Source organism: Dendrobates tinctorius, unplaced genomic scaffold, assembly GCF_039654945.1.
Source record: "Dendrobates tinctorius isolate UK_male_01 unplaced genomic scaffold, ASM3965494v1 ptg000011l, whole genome shotgun sequence".
Classification (NCBI taxonomy): Eukaryota; Metazoa; Chordata; class Amphibia; order Anura; family Dendrobatidae; genus Dendrobates; species Dendrobates tinctorius.
In genome coordinates this window covers 88,826,392-88,848,548 of record NW_027361679.1, presented here as the reverse complement: position 1 = coordinate 88,848,548, position 22,157 = coordinate 88,826,392, and the positions used below count along the sequence as shown (strand labels likewise).

At 45.4% G+C, this 22,157-nt stretch overlaps 1 protein-coding gene across 5 annotated transcripts in view; it reads left to right on the top strand.

Annotated features, from left to right (window-relative positions):
• Window positions 1–22,157, top strand: part of LOC141048660 (la-related protein 6-like) — a 124,876-nt gene that overhangs the window by 87,795 nt on the left and 14,924 nt on the right. The window lies entirely within an intron of this gene.

Below are 22,157 nucleotides of genomic sequence, written 5' to 3'. Positions count from 1 at the left end.
CCACTGGGAACACCTCTCTTGACATGGCTCCAACGCCTCCTCTTCGCCAGAGGGATCCCACCAAGGACCTTTCAGGTAATGATCCGCCCACTTCTGCTGCAGATCTCAGGTGTTGGCCCGTGAGGAATCCTCCCATGTCGTCAGCGTCTGCAGCGATGTGTAGGCCTGCAGTTGGCAAGGTGGCTGGGCCTACTTACACTCAATCTTCAGCTTCCTCAAACCTGGCAGCGAGTCCATCCGTCAAGGTTCCGGTCAATGGACCTGCTGTTTACAAGTAATTCCTGTCTACAAGTGGCACGTGATCTGGAAAGACTGGCGTTTACCAGGCAACAAACTGAAGCGCTGCAGATGGTTGGATTGCACAGGGTCTGCATGCAGCTGGCAGCAGACTTCCAGGATGTTGGTCTGGGATGGAGCTGTGTGGCCTGTTCTGAAGGTAGTGGATGGTCCACTGAAGGGTTAAGCTCTGGATAGCAGGATGGGGAACATCTGAATGTTGGAGTTTCCTCCAATGGTTTTCAATTATCACTGCAGCCTGTTGATTACCTTGCTCTGTGGTGTCAATCCTCTTCTAGTGTGGATTTTCGTTGGCTTAAGGGCCCTTTACACATAGCGATATTGCTAAAGCGTCACCAATTTTGTGATGCAGCAGCGATATCACTAGCGATATTGCTACATGTGATACCTCCGACCGGCTCCCCCCGCTGGCGATCGCTGATCGCGCGAGATCGGCCTGGTCCATTTCTCGTTGGCAGCTTCCTGCTGGCGCCGACGAGCGACTCCATGGATGCGGGCGGAAGACTGTCACCCTCGCCGCGTCTGACAGGTGAGTACGACTGCCGACCGCTGCTGCACCGCTAGTGAGATCTGCCTGTTTGGCAGCTCGCTAGCGACCATTTTGCGATGCACCAGCGATCCTGACCGGGTCATATCGTGGTCGGGATCGCTGGTGCATCGCTAAATGTAATGGGGCCTTTACTGTGGAGTTACAGGATTTAGAGAGGGGAGGGGAGCTTCTGGAATATTGATAGGGAGTGTACAGAAGTTACCAAAGTCTTTTGATCTAGCAAGTAGTGGGTTCCCAGTTTGTGTTCCTGGGTGCAATATCTCAGGGCAGTTTACCGATCTTACTGTGGGGGAAGCTATAAGTAGGAATAGTATTTCGGAGTCCGTACAGACTGATGAGGATGGAAATAAAATAATTTTGGAGAATAGTGCAAAAGGGAGGTTTGTTTATTTTGTGGGTCCTCTATAAGCCCGTTGAAAAAGTAAAGGAAAAAATTTTGAGGGACAAATACATGTAAATATTTTCTACCTTTTTGGCGAAATATTAATCTGAATAATGGAAAAAAAATAGAGGTAGGTATGAGGAGGAGGAGAGGCATAGGTGGCGGCTGATTTTAAACAAGCACTCCCATCAAAGTTTTTGTCCTCTTAATATATTGAACTCATCCTATTATATGGTACTGTGTACTTAAAATTGCTCATTTTCCCCTTCTACCAAACTAATTCTTTTCTTTGCTCTATGTAGAAACAGGAAGTATCTTGTCCTTGCAGAAATCATTCCTCTCCAACTCCTGACCCAGCTGCTAAACCCCTCCCCCTACCACTGATTTTGCCGTAACTGATGAGTCCTACTTTGAAAATTGACCTGTTTCTACATAGAAATTAGAAGGATTCAGCTAGTCAGTTTTTAATCATGAGGTCTCATAGATCTAAAGGGAAAGAGAAGAATTGGCTGAATAGAAGGGCAAAATGAGCAATTGTAAGTACACCGTGTTATACAACAAGATGATTACAATATACACTGCTCAAAAAAAAGGGAACACTTAAACAACAGGATATACCTCCAAGTAAATCAAACTTCTGTGAAATCACACTGTCCACTTAGGAAGCAACACTGATTGACAATCAATTTCACATGCTGTTGTGCAAATGGAATAGACAACAGATGGAAATTATTGGCAATTATCAAGACACCCTCAATAAAGGAGTGGTTCTGCAGGTGGGGACCACAGACCACATCTCAGTACCAATGCTTTCTGGCTGATGATTTGGTCCATTATGAATGTTGGTTGTGCTTTCACACTCGTGGTAGCATGAGACGGACTCTACAACTCACTCAAGTGGCCTGGTAGTGCAGCTCATCCAGGATGGCACACCATTGCGAGCTGTGGCAAGAAAGTTTACTGTGTATGTCAGCGTAGTGTCCAGAGGATGGAGGCACTACCAGGAGGCGAGCCAGTACACCAGGAGACGTGGAGGGGGCCATAGGAGGGCAACAACTCAGCAGCAGGACTGCTACCTCAGCCTTTGTGCAAAGAGGAACAGGAGGAGCACTGTTGTGAGTTTATTTTCCCCTTCGTCACTGGGGTCTGGTGAACTCCCTATTCTGGTAAAGGAAGGTAATGAGCCTGATTAACAGGCACCTGAGGCTAATGAGGATGACTGGCTGAGTGGAGTCACGGACTGGATATAAGGCTGCCGACGCCCTTCTGCACTGCGGGTGATTTCTCTGTGGACTTCTAGGACACCAGTCTGATTCCTGCTCCTCTAAAGCTAAGTTTCTGTTTTGCCTGTTAGATTTTTGTTTTGTTTTTTGTTTTCCTTGCTTTTCAGTATTCTGCCATTCCCTGCTGGGGTGAGCTGAATCTCCTTTTGCCTGTAGCTCTGTCTTCAGAATATTCCTGAGTACTGACATAGCTTTTTGAAGCCTAGCGTCTTCAGGGCCTTTTTCACTGTCAGTCTGTTGGCTCTTATTTTCATAGGGTTTTTCACGGATTGCAGACAGCAGCCTTCCTGTCCTTTTCTATCTAGCTAGCTTGGGCCCCTCTTTGCTCAGTCTATCTTTCTGTCTGTGTTAGTATTTTCATCTTGCTTCACCGTCATTATATGTTGGGGGCTGCCTATTGCTTTGGGGTCTGCTCTGGGGCAGTTTAGATTTCCCCTTTCTTTCTTTAGGCCTATTTAATTCTCCGGCTGTGATCGAGGGGTCTAGGGCATCGTAGGAACCCCCCACGGCTACTGCTAGTTGTGTTGATAGGTTCAGGGGTCTGCAATCCGATAGCTGCCAACTTCTCTGGTTTTCTGGACTTAGCTAGCATTTCTGTTTTTGCCTCCTACGGTGACTCAAACATAACAGAATCACCCGCCATACTGCAGATCCTAGGGTACTCAATAGCAGGAAAGAATTGTGTTTAAAAAAAAAAAAAGGTGTGTGTATATTCTTTCCTCTATATCTCTGAGGCCGTAGGGGGAATTTTTTTTTCTCTCTCAATGGAGATAAAGCAATTGTCTGATCGTGTGGAGCAGCTTGCTGCGGAAGTGCGGGGAATTTCCGCCTACCTTGCTCGTTCGTATGCCGTTGAACCAAAGATCCCTACACCTGATGTATTTTTTGGGGATCGATCTAAATTTTTGAGTTTCAAAAATAATTGTAAATTATTTTTTGCCTTGAAGCCTAACTCGTCAGGGAGCTCCGCGCAGCTGGTTAAAATTGTCATCTCTTTGCTGCGTGGCGATCCCCAGGATTGGGCGTTTTCTTTGAAACCAGATGATCCTATTCTGACTAATGTGAACGCATTCTTTCAAGCTTTGGGGTTGTTGTATGACGAACCTAATGCTATTGATCAGGCTGAAAAGACCCTGTTGGCATTGAACCAGGGTAGAGATTCTGCAGAGTTGTACTGTCAAAAGTTCCGAAAGTGGGCGGTCCTTACTACCTGGAATGATAATGCCTTGGCTGCTCTCTTTCGGAAGGGTTTGTCAGAAGCCGTAAAAGATACTATGGTGGGATTACCTGTTCCCTCTGGTCTGGACGATTCTATGTCATTAGCCATTCAGGTTGATCGGCGTTTACGTGAACGCAGGATTGCACGAGAGGTGTTGCCACCGGTTGAACAGACGTCTGAACCTATGCAATGTGATGGAGTTTTGTCTAAGGCGCAACGTCAGGAGTTCAGAAGGCGTAATAAGCTGTGTTTTTTCTGTGGAGATGCCTCGCATATTATTTCTGTTTGTCCTAAACAAGAGAAACGCTTTGCACACACGTTTTCTGTTGGTGGTGTTCAACCTAAGTTTCTTCTGGCAATTACTCTGATCTGCTCCCTGTCCACATTTTCCGCCTAGGCTTTTGTGGATTCGGGAGCAGCGCTAAACCTAATGGACTTGGATCTTGCTAAACGTTGTGGATTTTCGATGACACCTCTGCAGACGCCTATCCCTTTGAGGGGGATTGATGCTACTCCTTTGGCGAAAAATAAACCTCAGTTTTGGACCCAGGTGGTCATGCGGGTCGCCCCAGACCATCAAGAAAATTGCAGATTTTTGGTATTGCATGGTCTGCATGATGCCGTTGTTCTGGGGTTTCCCTGGTTGCAAATTCATAATCCAGTTTTGGATTGGAAATCTGTGTCTGGTGAGTTGGGGTTGTCGGTGTGCCTTTAGTGAGGCTCCGGTTTTTTCCACCTCTCCTCAGTCGCATGATGTTCCTGACTATTTGGCGGACTTTTATGATGTATTTAGTGAGAATGAGTCTGCGTCCTTGCCTCCTCATAGGAGTTATGACTGTGCAATTGAACTAAGCTCGGGGTGTAAATTTCCCAAGGGTCGGCACTTCAATTTATCTGTACCCGAGCACTAGGCTATGCGGTCCTATATTAAGGAGGCGTTGGAGAAGGGTCATATTAGACCATCCTCTTCACCCTTAGGTGCCATTTTTTTTTTTGTGGCCAAAAAGGATGGTTCTTTAAGGCCTTGTATTGATTATCGTGCCCTCAACAAAATTACTATTAAATATCAGTATCCGTTACCCCTGATTTCGGATCTATTCTCTAGAGTTAGAGGTGCTTGCTGGTTTACCAAGCTTGACCTCAGGGGGGCGAATCTTATCCGCATTAAGCAGGGGGATGAATGGAAGACGGCGTTTAATACTCCGGAGGGACATTTTGAGTACCTGGTGATGCCTTTTGGGCTCACTAATGCCCCTTCTGTCTTCCAGTGCTTCATGAACGATATTTTCCGAGACTTTGTCGATTAAATTTTTGATTATCTATCTGGATGATATTTTGATCTTCTCCAAGGATTGGGATTCTCATGTGGAACATATTCGGACTGTGTTCCGGATCTTGAGGGAGAATTCCCTGTATGTCAAAGGATCGAAATGCCTTTTTGGACTACAGAGGATTTCATTTTTGGGATTTATTTTGTCTCCGTCAACTATTGAAATGGACCCGGCCAAGGTACAGGCCATTTATGATTGGGTTCAGCCCACTTCTTTGAAGGCCCTCCAGAAGTTTTTGGGTTTTGCTAATTTTTATCGGAAATTTATAGCAAAATTTTCTAGTATTGCCAAGCCATTGAGTGATCTGACTAAGAAGGGTGCTGATGTGTTGAATTGGTCTCCTGAGGCTGTTGCTTCCTTTCAGGAGCTGAAGCGAAGATTTACCTCTGCCCCGGTTTTGCGGCAACCTGATGTCTCACTCCCATTCCAGGTAGAGGTGGATGCTTCTGAGATTGGTGCAGGAGCTGTTTTGTCCCAAAAGGATCCTGTAACATCTAAAATGAATCCCTGTGCTTTCTTTTCCCGAAAGTTCTCTCCATCTGAACGTAACTATGATGTGGGGAATCGGGAACTGTTGGCCATGAAATGGGCATTTGAGGAGTGGAGACATTGGTTGGAGGGAGCTAAACATCAAGTTGTGGTCCTCACTGACCACAAGAATTTGATTTACCTAGAGTCGGCTAAACGCTTGAACCCTAGACAGGCTAGGTGGGCCTTGTTTTTTACATGTTTTGATTTTGTGGTCTCTCTTCTTCCTGGAACTAAGAATGTCAAGGCAGACGCCCTCTCTAGGAGTTTCTTTGCTGATTCTCATGTGGTGACCAAGCCTGCTACCATCTTAGGCGAAGGGGTAGTTCTTTCTGCCATCTCGCCCGATTTGAGACTTGCTCTGCAAGAGTTCCAGGAGGACAAACCTGAGCGTAGTCCCAGTGGAAAGTTGTATGTTCCTGATCAGTGGAAGAAGAGAGTGATGTCTGAAGTTCATTGCTCTGCATTGGCTGGTCATCCAGGTATTTTTGGTACTAGAGATCTGGTGAGTCGCTCTTTTTGGTGGCCCACCTTGTCTCATGATGTCAGGAATTTTGTGCAGTCCTATGGGACTTGCTCCCGGTCTAAATCTTGTTCTCGCTCTAGTGGGTTGTTGATGCCTTTGCCGGTCCCCAGGAGGCCATGGACCCATATTTCAATGGATTTCATCTCTGATATGCCGGTCTCTCAAAGAATGACTGTTATTTGGGTGATTTGTGATATGTTCTCTAAGATGGTTCATCTTGTACCACTCCCTAAGTTGCCATCTTCCTCTGAGTTGGTGCCCCTGTTTTTGCAACAGGTGGTTCGCTTGCACGGGATTCCTGAGAACATTGTGTCTGACAGAGGAGTTCAGTTTGTGTCTAGATTTTGGAGGACTTTCTGTTCCAAGCTGGGAATTCAGTTGTCCTTCTCCTCTGCTTTTCACCCTCAGACCAATGGGCAGACAGAGAGAACAAACCAGACCTTGGAGTCGTATTTGAGATGTTTTATTTCCGCTGATCAGGATGATTGGGTTTCGTTTTTGCCCTTGGCCGAATTTGCTTTAAATAATAGAGCTAGTTCTGCCACTTTGATGTCACCTTTTTTTGTAACTTTGGGTTTCATCCTCGATTTTCTTCAGGGCAGGTGGAGCCTTCTGCCTGCCCAGGTGTTGACACTGTGGTGGAGAGAATGCACCAGATCTGGTACCAAGTGGTGGATAAGTTATCTCTCTCCCAGGAAAAGGCCCAGCGGTTTTCCAATCTACATAGGACCATTGGTCCCCAGTTTAAGATTGGTGATATGGTGTGGTTATCATCAAAAAATATTGCTATGAAGGTGGCTTCTCCTAAGTTTAAGCCTAGATTTATTGGACCTTACAAGATTTTGGAGATTATTAATCCGGTCTCTTTTCGTTTGGCTCTTCCTGTCAGATTTAAAATCCATAATGTGTTCCATAAGTCCTTGTTGAAGAGGTTTGTTGAACCAGTTGTTCCTGGGGTGGCACCTCCAGACCCTGTATTGGTTGAAGGTAACATGGAATATGAGGTAGAGAAAATACTGGATTCCCGTCTGGCTAGACGGAGACTCCAGTATTTGGTTAAGTGGAAGGGTTATGGTCAGGAGGATAATTCCTGGGTCTTTGCCTCTGATATTCATGCCAAAAGATTGGAGCGTGCATTTCATCGGGCTCACCCTGATCGCCCTGGTGGCGTGGTTGAGGGTTCGGTGACCCCTCCTCAAGGGGGAGGTACTGTTGTGAGTTCATTTTCCCCTTCGTCACTGGGGTCTGGTGAACTCCCTATTCTGGTAAAGGAAGGTAATGAGCCTGATTAACAGGCACCTGAGGCTAATGAGGATGACTGGCTGAGTGGAGTCACGGACTGGATATAAGGCTGCCGACGCCCTTCTGCCCTGTGGGTGATTTCTCTGTGGACTTCTAGGACACCAGTCTGATTCCTGCTCCTCTAAAGCTAAGTTTCTGTTTTGCCTGTTAGCTTTTTGTTTTGTTTTTTGTTTTCCTTGCTTTTCAGTATTCTGCCATTCCCTGCTGGGGTGAGCTGAATCTCTTTTTGCCTGTAGCTCTGTCTTCAGAATATTCCTGAGTACTGACATAGCTTTTTTGAAGCCTAGCGTCTTCAGGGCCTTTTTCACTGTCAGTCTGTTGGTTCTTATTTTCATAGGGTTTTTCACGGATTGCAGACAGCAACCTTCCTGTCCTTTTCTATCTAGCTAGCTTGGGCCCCTCTTTGCTCAATCTATCTTTCTGTCTGTGTTAGTATTTTCATCTTGCTTCACCGTCATTATATGTTGGGGGCTGCCTATTGCTTTGGGGTCTGCTCTGGGGCAGTTTAGATTTCCCCTTTCTTTCTTTAGGCCTATTTAATTCTCCGGCTGTGATCGAGGGGTCTAGGGCATCGTAGGAACCCCCCACGGCTACTGCTAGTTGTGTTGATAGGTTCAGGGGTCTGCAATCCGATAGCTGCCAACTTCTCTGGTTTTCTGGACTTGGCTAGCATTTCTGTTTTTGCCTCCTACGGTGACTCAATCATAACAGAGCACTGCCAGAGTCCTGCAAATGGCCTCCAGTAGGCCACAAATGTGCATGTGTCTGCACAAACGGTTAGAAACCGACTCCATGAGGATGGTCTGAGTGCCCGACGTCCACAGATGGGGGTTGTGCTCACAACCCAACACCATGCAGGGCGATTGGCATTTGACAGATTTGACATTGACACCCTGTGCTCTTCACAGATGAGATCAGGTTCACTCTGAGCACTTGTGATAGACATGGCAGTCTGGAGACACCGTGGAGAATGTTCTGCTGCATGCAACATCCTCCAGCATGACTGGTTTGGCACTGGATCAGTAATGGTGTGAGGAGGCATTTCTTTGACGGGCACCACATCCCTCCATGTGCTAGCCAGAGGTACCCTGGCTGCATTAGGTACCAGGATGAGATCCTCAGACCCATTTTGAAACCACTTGCAGGTGCACTGGGCTCTGGGTTCCTTCTGATGCATGACAATGCTAAACCTCATGTGGCTGAAGTATGTCAGCAGTTCCTGCATGATGAAGGCATTGATTCTATGGACTGGCCTGCCCTTTCCCAAGACCTGAATCCAATCGAGCACATCTGGTACATCATGACTCGTTCCATCCACCAATGCCACTGTGCACCACAGACTGTCCAGGAGATGTATTTTGCTTTAATCCAGGTCAGGGAGGAAATCCCTCAGGAGAACATCCGCTGCCTCATCAGGACCATGCCCAGGCAATGAAGGGAGGTCATACAGGCATTTGGAGGCCACACACACTACTGAGCATCATTTCCTTGTCTTGAGGTATTTCCACTGAAGTTGGATCAGCCTGTAATTTGATTTTCCACTTTGATTTTCAGTATCATTCCAAATCCAGACCTCCATGGAATATTAACTTTAATTTACATTGATCATTTTTATGTTTTATCATTCTCAATGCATTCCACTATGTAATGACTAAAGATTTATAACTGGAATATTTCATTCAGTGACATCTAGGATGTGGTATTTTAGTGTTCCTTTTATTTTTCTGAGCAGTGTATTAAGATTATACAAATTGAGTGGCGGGACCTTGTGCATAGTTTCCCTTTCCCAACTTGGTAATATTGCTGCTTTGGGTGGTACCTAAGTAGCAGCAGAATAAATCGTCTCTCACCATCTATCTTGCCCTAAAAGGAATTTGGTAAGCAATGGCCTAGACCTGGACCTCTGCGCCATGGTTTATACCTCTATTAATGAGACAGTTGGTGAAGATGGGGGCGCTGTTAGCAAAAATAGAGTCTGCGTTTCAGTTATTGCCCTTTTATCTCGAGAGTTTATATTTGTTGAGTTGTTTTTTGTGACTGTGGTTATCTTATGGATTGTTGCTTTCTAATGGACTGCTCAATTTTGTTGTAAACATTCAGCTAAATCCTAGAATGGATGGTATGTGACGTGGCTAGGATCTCATCATCATTTCAATGATTTTTTTTTTTTGCATCACCATTGATTCTGTGCAGATGGCGTTCAGGATGTCTGACAATGAAATTGCAGTGCTTAGTGGGGAGGTCCAGATTAGGAAAATTCAATTGTGGAATCTTCATTTGTTGCCTGTAAAACTTTGTATGCCAAATTATGCCTATGGGGACAAATTTTTTTGCAGCTTTTGTCAGAGTAGAATTGTGTTTCGCAATTTGCTATTGGCAGATTTGGGACTCTACAGGGTGGGGTCCCTGGGAGTAAGTGATAAGGCAATGGGTTTCCAGCGATATAGGTTCCTTCAAGCCCGCGGTCATGGCTGGGGATAATGAAAGAAGGCTACATATTGGGTACCACCAGGCATTTTGAGCTTCAATAACCTCCTTAGTTGAAATTTTGTATTTATTTTGTTTGTAGTAAAGGCTGTTGTTGTAGCTGTTTTCGTTCTGACCAAAGTCAGGTCTGCCAGATCATCAGTGAGGCCAAATTAGGAGTTTATGCCCTTAATTTACAAGCGCTTGGAGACAATGGAGAACTGCACACTGGTCGTGGGCAAATCACTTTATCTGACGTAATGAAACACAAGGCAATCTCTTATACCATTTACACCAATATGTAATTCTATGTAGCTCATGTAGCCCCCACCGCTTCCCCAGGGTCATACCTTGTTTACAATGTACCCAGAACACGTTGTGGCTGACTATTGAGAACATATATAAGAAGCATATTTTCCTTGAAGAGGAGACAGGCAAAACTGCAGTGTCATAAGAATAAATGAAAAGCAAAAGGCAAATGAAGAATTAAAGGCAAACCATTAACCCTTCTATATCAATTTTCCCCTTTTGTAAATGGTATAACCTTTGCCACAGGGTCAGCTGATGTCCTCAAAGGAGCTACTTGTCTCATGGGTCTAGTACCCATAAGGGGGCTTCCTACCTGCTTCGCCCATCCACCCTCAGTGTGGATACCCACTTTCCCCATTCGCAATGGCTATCTGGGGTCTATGATACACTACAGAAGGTTCAGCCTTAGATTTTTTTTTTCACACATACATTATTCAGTAGCTTAAGTAATACATATATTAGCACTTTTACGGCTACAAAAAGCAATAAGCAAAATAGCAAAATTTGCATACAAGTCTGTACAATGCCAAAAATCCATCCTGCTATGCAATTAAACCAATTTGCTGGATTTAAAAAAAGAGAATGTGTTACCCCACCAGGAGTATGTCTGCACTGTGTTGTTTTAGCCATTGGTCTCTAAAGGCCCCGTCACACTTAGCGATGCACCAGCGATCCCGACAACTATATGACCCAGTCAGGATCACTGGTGCATCTCTAAGTGGTCGCTAGTGAGCTGCCAAACAGGCAGATCTCACTAGCGATGTAGCGACGCAGCAGCGGTCGTTACTTACCTGTCAGACGTGGCGATGAAGACATCCGCCCGCGTCGCTCGTCGGCGCCAGCAGGAAGCCCAGCAGGAAGCAGCCGATGAGAAACGGCCCAGAACGTTCTCGCGCGATCAGCAATAACCAGCGGGGGAGCCGGTCGGAGGTAAGTATCACACATAGCGATATCGCTAGCAATATCGCTGTTGCGTCACAAAATCGGTGACGCTTTAGCGATATCGCTAGCGATCTCGCTTAGTGTGACGGGGCCTTAAGTTCACCTATTTTGTCTATACTGGCCCTGATCTGGAGATTGCCAGCAGGGTCGATATAATTACAACAGGTGGGACCAATTATTTGACACATTCCTCCTTCTTTTGCTGTCAGATAATCTAGTACTATAGTATGTTGGTTAGTAACTATGATTAATTGTCTCTGTATTGTATTAGTTTCAGTAAGAACTTCAAGAATCTGGAAAATCTGATCATCCAGGTAGTCGGTACCTTCCACTAATTTATCCCACATTTGTGTTATGAAGGGGTATATTAGCATACTACGGAATATTTTATTTGTCATCCCCATTTCTACTAGATGCGGCCTACCATTTGGACGGGGCTTATTGTCTGCAGCCCTTCTATACAAAGTATGACTTGGTACTGCTGCTTTGACTATTTTACTATTAGGAACTATGAAAGTGGCTGGTGTTAGTTTGGCAAGAGTGCATACTCCTCTTATGTCTGGGCTCACCCACCTGTAGGCACGATGTTCGCAAACCAAGAATACTCCTTCAGGGAGAAAACAAACGTGACCAGGGGTCTGTATATATTGGTATAAACTCAAAAGTCCTGACATAGGCTTATGGGTACACCAAGTATTATTCATTTCTTTTCCACTTATACCAGATGTACATTTTCCCCTTTCTTTCCTTATTATTTTACCCGTAGATGATTTACAGCCTTCAACACCATCTTGATACATCGTTTCATTAACCTGTGTTTGATCATGAGTGTATATACGGAAGCAATTATTGTCCTCACCACAGGCATTTGCTCCAGTGTGTTGAAGAATGAACCACAGTCCATCATTGGGAATGGGGTCTGAGTGAGGGATTTCAGTCCTCCTCCTGGCGACCATATTTCTGATGTCTGAATCATATTCCCGCCACCACATTTGTACCATGGGCCGCGTTATATTAAACTGAAACTAGGGTTTAGCGGCCCATCCGATAATGGCCAATGAGGCAGATATATCACTGGGCACATCTTTTCCCCAAAACCTAGATTGAGTCCAAGTCTCACTGTGTATGCAGTGTGGGGTTAATACCTTCCATGGCTTCAGAGGTAAGGCCAAGTACGGCATGGTCCTTGCAGATACTGGGTTGTGTACAGATCCAAGTCTTTCGGTTTCTGTCCTTTATGAGAAGAGCACGATGCCGAATAAGTTTGTTGTCCCATTCAGCATTTAAGAGTTTATCCTGTGTCTCTGTAGAGTGCAGTAACCCTGCCACTGCCAGCAAGGTGATTAGGAGAACAGTCATTCTGCTGGTGAAAGGACCTTCTTGTAGTGACTGGCGTGGATCCAGGTGGTCTTTCCCTCAAGTTTTACTGAGGTGGATGTGGTCAGTTGGACTTGGAAGGGGCCATCAAATTGTGGGTCCAGGCTCCTTCTCACGTGTCTGCGTATAACCAACCAATCGCCTGGATTCAGCTGATGCACATCTGCACTGGCGTTAGGATCTGGAATGGATGAAAACACATATTTATGCACCACATTAACCCCTTCATCCCCAAGGGTGGTTTGCACGTTCATGACCGGGCCAATTTTTACAATTCTGACCACTATACCTTTATGAGGTCATAACTCTGGAACGCTTCCATGGATCCCGGTGATTCTGACATTTTCTCGTGACATATTGTACTTCATGTTAGTGGTAAAATTTCATTCAAATAACTTGCGTTTATTTGTGAGAAAAACGGAAATTTGGCGAAAATTTTGAAAATTTCGCAATTTTCCAAATTTTGAATTTTTATGCCCTTAAATCACAGAGATACAGCACACAAAAAACCTGATAACTAACATTTCCCACATGTTTACTTTACATCAGCACAATTTTGGAACCAAAATTTTTTTTTGTTAGGAAGTTATAAGGGTTAAAAGTTGACCAGCGATTTCTCATTTTTACAACACCATTTTATTTTTAGGACCACATCACATTTGAGGTCACTTTGAGGGGTCTATATGATAGAAAATACCCAAAAGTGACACCATTCTAAAAACTGCACCCCTTAAGGTGCTCAAAACCACATTCAAGAAGTTTATTAACCCTTTAGGTGCGTCACAGGAATTTTTTTGAATATTTAAAAGCTAACTTTTTTTCACAAAAAAAATACTTCTGGTTCAATTTTTTTTATCTTACCAAGGGTAACAGGAGAAATTGGACTGCAAAACTTATTGTGCAATTTGTCCTGAGTACGCTGATACCTGATATGTGGGGGGGAATGACTGTTTCGGCGCATGGCAGAGCTCAGAATGGAAGGAGCGCCGTTTGACTTTTTCAATGCAAAATTGGCTGGAATTCAGATCGGACGCCATGTCACGTTTGGAGAGTCCCTGATGTACCTAAACAGTGGAAACCCCCTACAAGTGACCCCATTTTGGAAACTAGACCCCCCAAGGAACTTATCTAGATATGTGGTGAGCACTTTGAACCCCCAAAGGCTTCACAGAAGTTTATAATGCCAGGGCATGAAAATAAAAAAATCGTATTTTTTCCACAAACATGATCAATTAGTCGCCAATTTTTTTATTTTCCCAAGGGTAACAGGAGAAATTGAACCCCAAAAGTTGTTGTCCAATTTGTCCTGAGTACGCTGACGCCCCATATGTGGGAGAAAACTACTGTATGGACACACGTCGGGGCTCGGAAGGGAAGAAGTGACGTTTTGGAATGCAGACTTTGAGGGAATGTTCTGCGGTTGTCATGTTGCCTTTGGAGAGCCCCTAATGTACCCAAACAGTGGAAACCCCCCACAAATTACCCCATTTTGGAAACGAGACCCCCTAAGGAACTTATCTAGATGTGTGGTGAGCACTTTGAACCCCCAAGGGCTTCACAGAAGTTTATAATGCCCGGGCATGAAAATAAAAAAATCATTTTTTTCCACAAAAATGATATTTTTGCCCCCAATTTTTTCATTTTCCCAAGGGTAACAGGAGAAATTGGACCCCAAAAGTTGTTGTCCAATTTGTCATGAGTAGGCTGATACCCTACATGTGGGGGTAAAACACTGTTTGGGCGCATGGCAGAGCTTGGAAGGGAAGGAGCACCATTTGACTTTTTCAACTCAGATGTGCTGGAATTGAGATCAGACGCCATGTTGCATTTGGAGAGCCCCTGATGTGCCCAAACAGTGGAAACCCCCAATTCTAACTCCAACCCGAACCCCAACACATCCCTAACCCTAATCTCAGCCCTAACCCTATCCCTAACTCTAGCCCTAACCCTAATGGAAAAATGGAAATAAATACATTTTTTTTATTTCATTATTTTTCCCTAACTAAGGGGGTGATAACGGGGGGTTTGATTTACTATTTATGGTGGTTTTTATGTTTGGCGGCTGTCACACGCTAAAAGACGCTTTTTATTGTAAAAATAGTTTTTGCATCACCACATATTGAGAGCTCTAATTTTTCCGTATTTTGACCCACCGAGTCATGTGAGGTCTTATTTTTTGTGGGACGCGTTGACGTTTTTATTGGTGACATTTTTTGATCGCTTTTTATTCCGATTTTTGGGACGCAGAATGAACAAAAACCAGCGTTTCATGAATTTCTTTTGGGGGGGTGCGTTTACACTGTTCCACGTGCGATAAAATTGATAAAGCGGTTTTATTCTTCGGGTCAGTACGGTTACAGCGATACCTTATTTAGGTCTTTTTTATGTTTTGTCGGTTTTATGCAATGAAAACAATTTTATATAAAAAAATAATTATTTTTGCATCGCTTTATTCTGCGAGCTATAACTTTTTTATTTTTTTGCGGATGATGCTGTGTGGTGGCTCGTTTTTTGCGGGACAAGATAACGTTTTCAGCGGTACCATGGATATTTATATTCGTCTTTTTGATCGCGCGTTATTGCACTTTATGTTCGGCAGTATGATAATAAATCATTATTTTTTGCTTCGTTTTTTCTTTTTCTTTTTTAAGGGGTTCGCTAAAGGGGTTAACTAATGGGACAGTTTTATAGGGCGGGTCGTTACGGACGTGGCGATACCTAATATGTGTACTTTTATTATTATTATTTTTTTTTTTTTTTTTTTTTTCTAAAAAATGGATTTATTTGGGGGAATATTTTTTTTTTTTTCTAATTTATTTGGCGATTTTTTTTAATTTATTTTAACACGTTTTATTATTTTTTTTTTTTACTTTATTAAATAGTCCCAGGTGGGACATCACTGTCCTGTGACAGATCGCTGATCTGTCACATCACAGATCACTGTGACAGATCAGCAATCTGTCACAGGCACTGCAGAAGGCTTCCTCATGCCTGCGCTTTGCAGGCACTGAGGAAGCCAGCTTCCTGCAGGCCCCCGTCGCCATCTTGGATTCGGGGGCCTGCAGGAAAGGAGCCCCTGGCAGCAGCGCTGCACATTGCGCTGCCGTGGGGGGCTCAGGGAAGCACGGAGGGAGCCCCCTCCCTGCTGATGCTTCCCTTTAACTCCCGGTACACCGCGATCGTGTTTGATCGCGGTGTACAAGGGGTTAACGTGTCGGGGGCGGTCCGTGACCGCCCCTGACACATTGTGCCGGGTGTCAGCTGTGATAATCAGCTGACACCCGGCCGCGATCAGTGGCGCTCACCACGTGGGCGCCGCTGATCGCGGTAGACGTACTATCCCGTCCATGGGCATAGGGGCCCGGGTCCCATGGACGGGATAGTACGTCTCATGTCAGGAAGGGGTTAAAGGGAATCTGTCACCCCTTTTTTGAGATCATATAATTATATCATTCAATTGTGTGTCACATAAGGATTCTCTTGGTACTTTTGCTTCCCCCTGACCCCGCACCTTTCATGCATAAATACCTTTTTTTATATCGCTTCAGATGTATGTAAACTGCCGCGGTCCGGTCCGATGGGCGGCGCTTATTCACCTGCTTCCCCCCCTCCATGTCTTGCTCTATGCATTTCTTTTTGCGTAGAGCAAGGATACTACTGCATATCCAGTGTAGAATCGTCCATACTGGTGGTATCTGGAGCCAGTATCTGGTATCTGCATTTCTTCTTGCGTAGAGCAAGACAGGGAGGGTGGGAGCAGGTGAATAAGCCCGCCCAGCCAACCGGACAGCGGCAGTTTACATACATCTGAACCGATATAAAAAAGGTATTTATGCATGAAAGGTGTGGGGAAAGGGGGAAGCAAAAGTACTAAGAGAATTCTTATGTGACACACAATTGAATGATATCATTATATGATATCTCAAAAAAGGGGTGACTGATTCCCTTTAAGTCATTTCTGCAAGGCCTAGACATAGGTTGTCATAGCACCGTGTTGCATTTGTAGCACCTGTGGGAAGTACAGACCAGTCTTTGGTGCACTACCAAACAAGACTTCAAAAGGCGACAAGCCTGTCTTTCTATTTGGAGTGTGTCTGACTGAAAAGAGTGCAAGAGGCAAGCACTCTACCCAGCTCTTTCCTGTGTCTGCCATGGCCTTTTGAATTTTCAGATTAAGTGTCCCATTTAGTCTTTCCACTTTCCCACTACTTTGTGGCCTATATGGTGTATGAAATGCTTGCTGTGCACCCAGGGCCTGCATGATTTCCCTCATTATTTCTCCCGTGAAGTGTGTACCCCTATCGCTTTCTATGGTTTCTGGGACACCATACCTGCAGATCTGTTCTTTCATCAGTTTGTCTGCAGTCGTTTTAGCATTTTCACATTTTACCGGATAGGCTTCTGACCAACCAGAGAAGAGATCTACACATACTAGGACATTTGCATACACACCTACCTTGGTAGCTGTATGTAGTCCATCTGCAGTCTCTGAAACGGGTAGAGAGGCCTAGGTGTCGCTTTCTTAGGGACTTTTACTGTTTTACCTGGGTTGTGCTGTGCACAGATGAGGCATGATTGTACAAGTTTCGCGGCTGCGTAACTGAAACTAGGAGCGATCCAGAAGGCATCTACCATGGCACACATGTGATTTTTTGAGGCGTGAGTCGGGCCATGTGTTGCTTGCGCCATGATTGGGAACAGGGACTTTGGTAGGCACAATTTATCCTTATTCTCCCATACTCCATTTGAGTTCAGCTTAGCTCCCCAGTCTCCCAGAGTGTACCTTCTCTGTTTGGGCAACCTGTTGCTGGAGTGATTTCAGTACTTCTAGGCTCAATGTGGCTGGAATACACTGACTCCCCGCCACCGTCCACTGCTCCCTAGGCCGCCTTGCTGCTACTTTAGCAGCCTCGTCCACCCTTCTGTTGCCCTCTACCTCCACGGAGTCACCTTTTGTGTGTGCTTTTACCTTGACAATGCCAACCTGGATTGGTAACATCAATACCTCCATCAATTGTTTCACCAGCTCTGCATTCTTAATGGGCTTACCGGCTGAAGTAAGAAACGCTCTGCTTCTCCAGATAGGGCTATAATCATGGGCTATTCCCCATGCATAATTCAAATCTGTGTACATATTAGCGACTTTTCCTGCAGCGGCTGAACACGCCTCAGTGAGTGCCTTCAACTCTGCCTCCTGTGCTGACATGTGAGGAGGGAGTGGTTCAGCTCGGATTACCTCATGTGAGGATACTACTGCATATCCAGTGTAGAATCGTCCATACTGGTGGTATCTGGAGCCATCTACAAAAAACTCAATCTGCATTAGGAACAGGTTTTTCATGGACATGTGCAAACCCCACTGTCTCCTGACTCATCAGTTCTATGTAGTCATGTTCATGCGTCATGTCAAAGTATTCTTCCTCACTTGCTAATACGGTCACCAATTCCCCCTTTTCTGAATCCACAGGCAGGAGGGTGGCTGGATTCACAACGGTACATCTTTTGAGGATGACATACTCAGGAATTAGTAGAGCACATTCAAGTCGGAGCTGTCTGGCCATAGACAGATGTTTTGGTTGAACTTGTACGAGTATGGAATGGATGTCATGTGGGGAATAAATTGTCAAAGGAAACATCATACCCATCATAAATATCCGCCATCCCATAGTCCAGTGCCCATATACCCGTCATACATATCCTCCATCCCATAGTCCAGTGCCCATATACCCGTCATACATATCCTCCATCCCATAGTCCAGTGCCCATATACCCATCACACATCCTCCATCCCATAGTCAACCATTATGTCATCATAATGAGCAGCGGGGCTTGCAACCTATGATGACATCAGCGTCTCCATGGCAACCATTATGACATCATAATGAGGGGCGGGGCTTGATACACACACACACACACACACACACACACACACACACTTTCCCCATTATGTAGATAGGGGCAAAATTGTTTGGTGAATTGGAACGCGCGGGGTTAAAATTTCACCTCACAACATAGCCTAGGACGCTCTCGAGGGTCCAGACGTGTGACTGTGCCAAATTTTGTGGCTGTAGCTGCGACGGTGCAGATGCCAATTACATACATACATACATACATACATACATACATACATACATACACTTGAGCTTTATATATTAGATTACTCTGTTATTCAACTCTCATACGGACATGCTCACTGGTGATGTAGGTTCTTTTGAACCGTGTTGTACAGCCTTACCAAATGCAAAAATCAATGTAAAAATACAATTTTTTCACCTGCTGCAGCTGGTTTTTGCATGTTCAGCCTCCCAGGAATCTCCCACATACAGATTCCGAATAGGCTGATTTCCACGGTCCCACGTTCGGGCGCCAAAACTGTTGTAGCTTTTTCGTTCTGACCAAAGTCAGGTCTGCCAGATCACCAGTGAGGCCAAATTAGGAGTCTACGCCCTTAATTTACAAGCGCTTGGAGACAAAGGAGACCTGCACACTAGTCGTGAGCAAATCACTGTATCTGACGTAATGAAATACAAGGCAATCTTTTATACCATTTACAACAATATGTAATTCTATGTAGCTCATGTAGCCCCCACCGCTTCACCAGGGTCATACCTTGTTTACAATGTACCCAGAACACGTTGTGGCTGACTATTGAGAACATATATGATAAGAAGCATATTTTCCTTGAAGAGGAGACAGGCAAAACTGCAGTGTCATAAGAATAAATGAAAAGCAAAAGGCAAATGAAGAATTAAAGGCATTTAAAGGCAAACCATTAACCCTTCTATATCACTGTCTTGGCAAATTTAATCCAAAAGACTGGTCTATCATTCCTTAGGGAATTTTGGGGTAGGTGGGCATGAACCTTAAGGGGGTGAATAATGGCTATCGTCTGCAATACTATAGTTATGCTAAATACAGTATGTTAAGTTTGTTCAAAGACTCAATATTTACAGTTTTGACACTTTTTTAAGGACTTGTGCAATTCGTCCTGACATGCTGGATATCCGCTTCTCGGTCACATTCTTACTGATGACACAGCAACCCATTCTTGCCTAATGAGTGCTTGGAGTTTATTCCAATTTCTGTTTTTTTTTTTTTTTTTTTGGTCCACCTGTTTTGTGTTTTTCTGAATTGACCATAGTTTTTCAATAGGATTTAAAATTTGGTTCGTTTATGGCCATGGGAAAAATGTCAGTTTTCTTCAAGGAGCTATTTATTGCCTTGTGAAATGGTGCTACAATATGTTGGAAAAAGCAATGTTCATCAGCACCTTGTTTGGGAGAAGTTGCACTTGGAGTATGTTTAGATATCATTCTTGATTAATGGCAGTGTTCTTAGTCAAAATTATGAGTGATTTACACTTCTCTGGATAACCTACAACCCTATATATGAATGGTCTCGGGCTTCCTTTTCTATGACCACATTTTTTTCCAGTTTTCTCAGTCTTTGACTCCACAGTCAATTTGACTTGCCAAAATTAAAGAAAATAACTTTCTCTAGTCACCTTCCACAACAGCCATATTGGAGAATGTCTCCCCGCCCTAATGGGGGACAGGAAATGCACAAGAGGTTAAATAACCCCCCCTTCCTACTACCGCCAGTGTTTTTCCTGTCCCCTATGGGGCATGAAGAGGTCCAGATAGTGCTGCCATGGCCGACGACCGGAGGCACTACGACGACTACCTGGAGCCGTGCAGCCGATGGTCGGGGGCTCCGCTCTCCTCCGCGTGATGGCTGCTCCTGTCTCTGCTTCGGCGAGACTCGTGACCCCGTCCGCCTCTTCTGCACCCCTCTGCGGGGTAAAGCGAGGCGGTGATGTGTGGCCGGGGTCCTCTGTGAGCTCCCCGGCGTCGTCCTCCCCATGCGACCGGCGCTGAAATTCCTGTTTTGCCTCCCTCCTGCGTTCCTGGCTGGAACGCTTATGCGGCCGGTATTACCGGGCCGCCGATAGCGTCTCGGGGCCCCTGTCAGTGCTTGCTCTACCGACCCCCAGCATCACCACCGACCAGCCGCTAAGAAAGAGGCTGGACCAGGATCAAGGGGGCGGAGTCAGCAAGCCCAAATGGGGTGGGGGAATGGGACGGCTGCTGAACAATCAGCTGCGAGGAGGAGTGATTGGAATGACCCCCACCTGTGGACCAGGGGAGGAGGAGCATAGAACACGCTGGATGGACCTCGGCTATTAAAACCCTGGTCTGGGTGAGTCCATGTAAGGCCATTTTCTGTACAGGTGACTGTGACAGACTGACCATGGATGGCGATAAGCCCTCACGATCTGCTTCTGCGGAGCCCAGCGTTCACCCTCCTTCTGTAAGTAACGGGGTGGGTCCCCCTTTATTCTGTCCGGGTGGTCTCTGAGGTGACTTAATATGCCTTCTCTCTCTATTTTAGGGAGACAAGGCCCCTGACCCTATAAAGAAACCAAGCCGCAATTGTGTGTGTGGTACCAAACTTCCCTCGGCATATAGGAAGAAGCTATGTCAGCCTTGCACGGATGACGTGATAAGTGCAGAGCAGCCCTCCCTACTGGACAGTATAAAAACCCTCATCAAACAAGAAGTCCAAACTTCTATGATGACTGTTGCCCAGACCCCGACGCCACAGCCCCCTCCTACTAGAAAAAGGAATGTGGAATCTTACTCGGACTCGGGCGAAATTGATACCTGTAACTCAGAGGATGCGTGGGAAAATGAGAGTTCCTCTTCCACCCCCAAACCCGATAGCAAAAAATACTACTTCTCGTCTGAAGATATGGGGGATTTAGTTAATATGGTAAGGGGCACTATGGGATTGGAGGAGGCGGAAGTGGAATACTCTATTCAGGATGAAATGTTTGGGGGACTGAAGCCCAAAGACCAAAAGGGGTTTCCCATTCATGAAAACATCCGACACCTGGTTATGCAGGAATGGGCCCTCCCCGAGAAGGGACTTGGTGTCCCCTCAGATCTGAGAAATCGGTTTCCTTTAGATGGAGATTGCTCCCTATGGGAAGTTCCTAAAGTGGACGTGCAGGTGTCCAGGGTGACTAAGAGAACGGCTCTTCCATTCGAAGATTCATCTCAGCTCAAGGATCCCATGGATTGGAAAATGGAGAGCCTGCTCAGGAAATCCTGGGATGCCTCCACAACCCTGCTTAAGGCCAATATAGCCTTTACGTGTGTAACCAGGTCCCTATTTCGCTGGCTGCGTACACTGGAAGACCACCTCACTAAGGGCACCTCCAGAGAAGAAATCCTTGACTCTTTCCCCTATTACAGAAAGCAACAGGGTTCCCAGCTGATGTTTCTGCTGAATCCATACGAGTAGAAGCAAAGTCTGCGGTCCTCTCCAACTCATCCAGAAGAACACTGTGGCTGAAATCTTGGGGAGGAGACTTTACGTCAAAAACAAAACTCTGTGTGATTCCCTTCCAGGGAAATTATGTATTTGGCCCAGCTCTGGATGACATCCTGGAGAAAGCCACGGATAAGAAGTCGCTTCCAGAACAAAAGAAACCTAGGAAACGATTTTTTCGTCCCCCCCCCCCCGTGACCAGCCCTCCCAGAGACATTTCAAAGGGAAGGGCAAAACGGGCCGGTGGAGTTATCCGAAAGGAGGTAAGGGCAGAAATATTTTGGGCCCCCAACAACAACAAAACCCTACGGA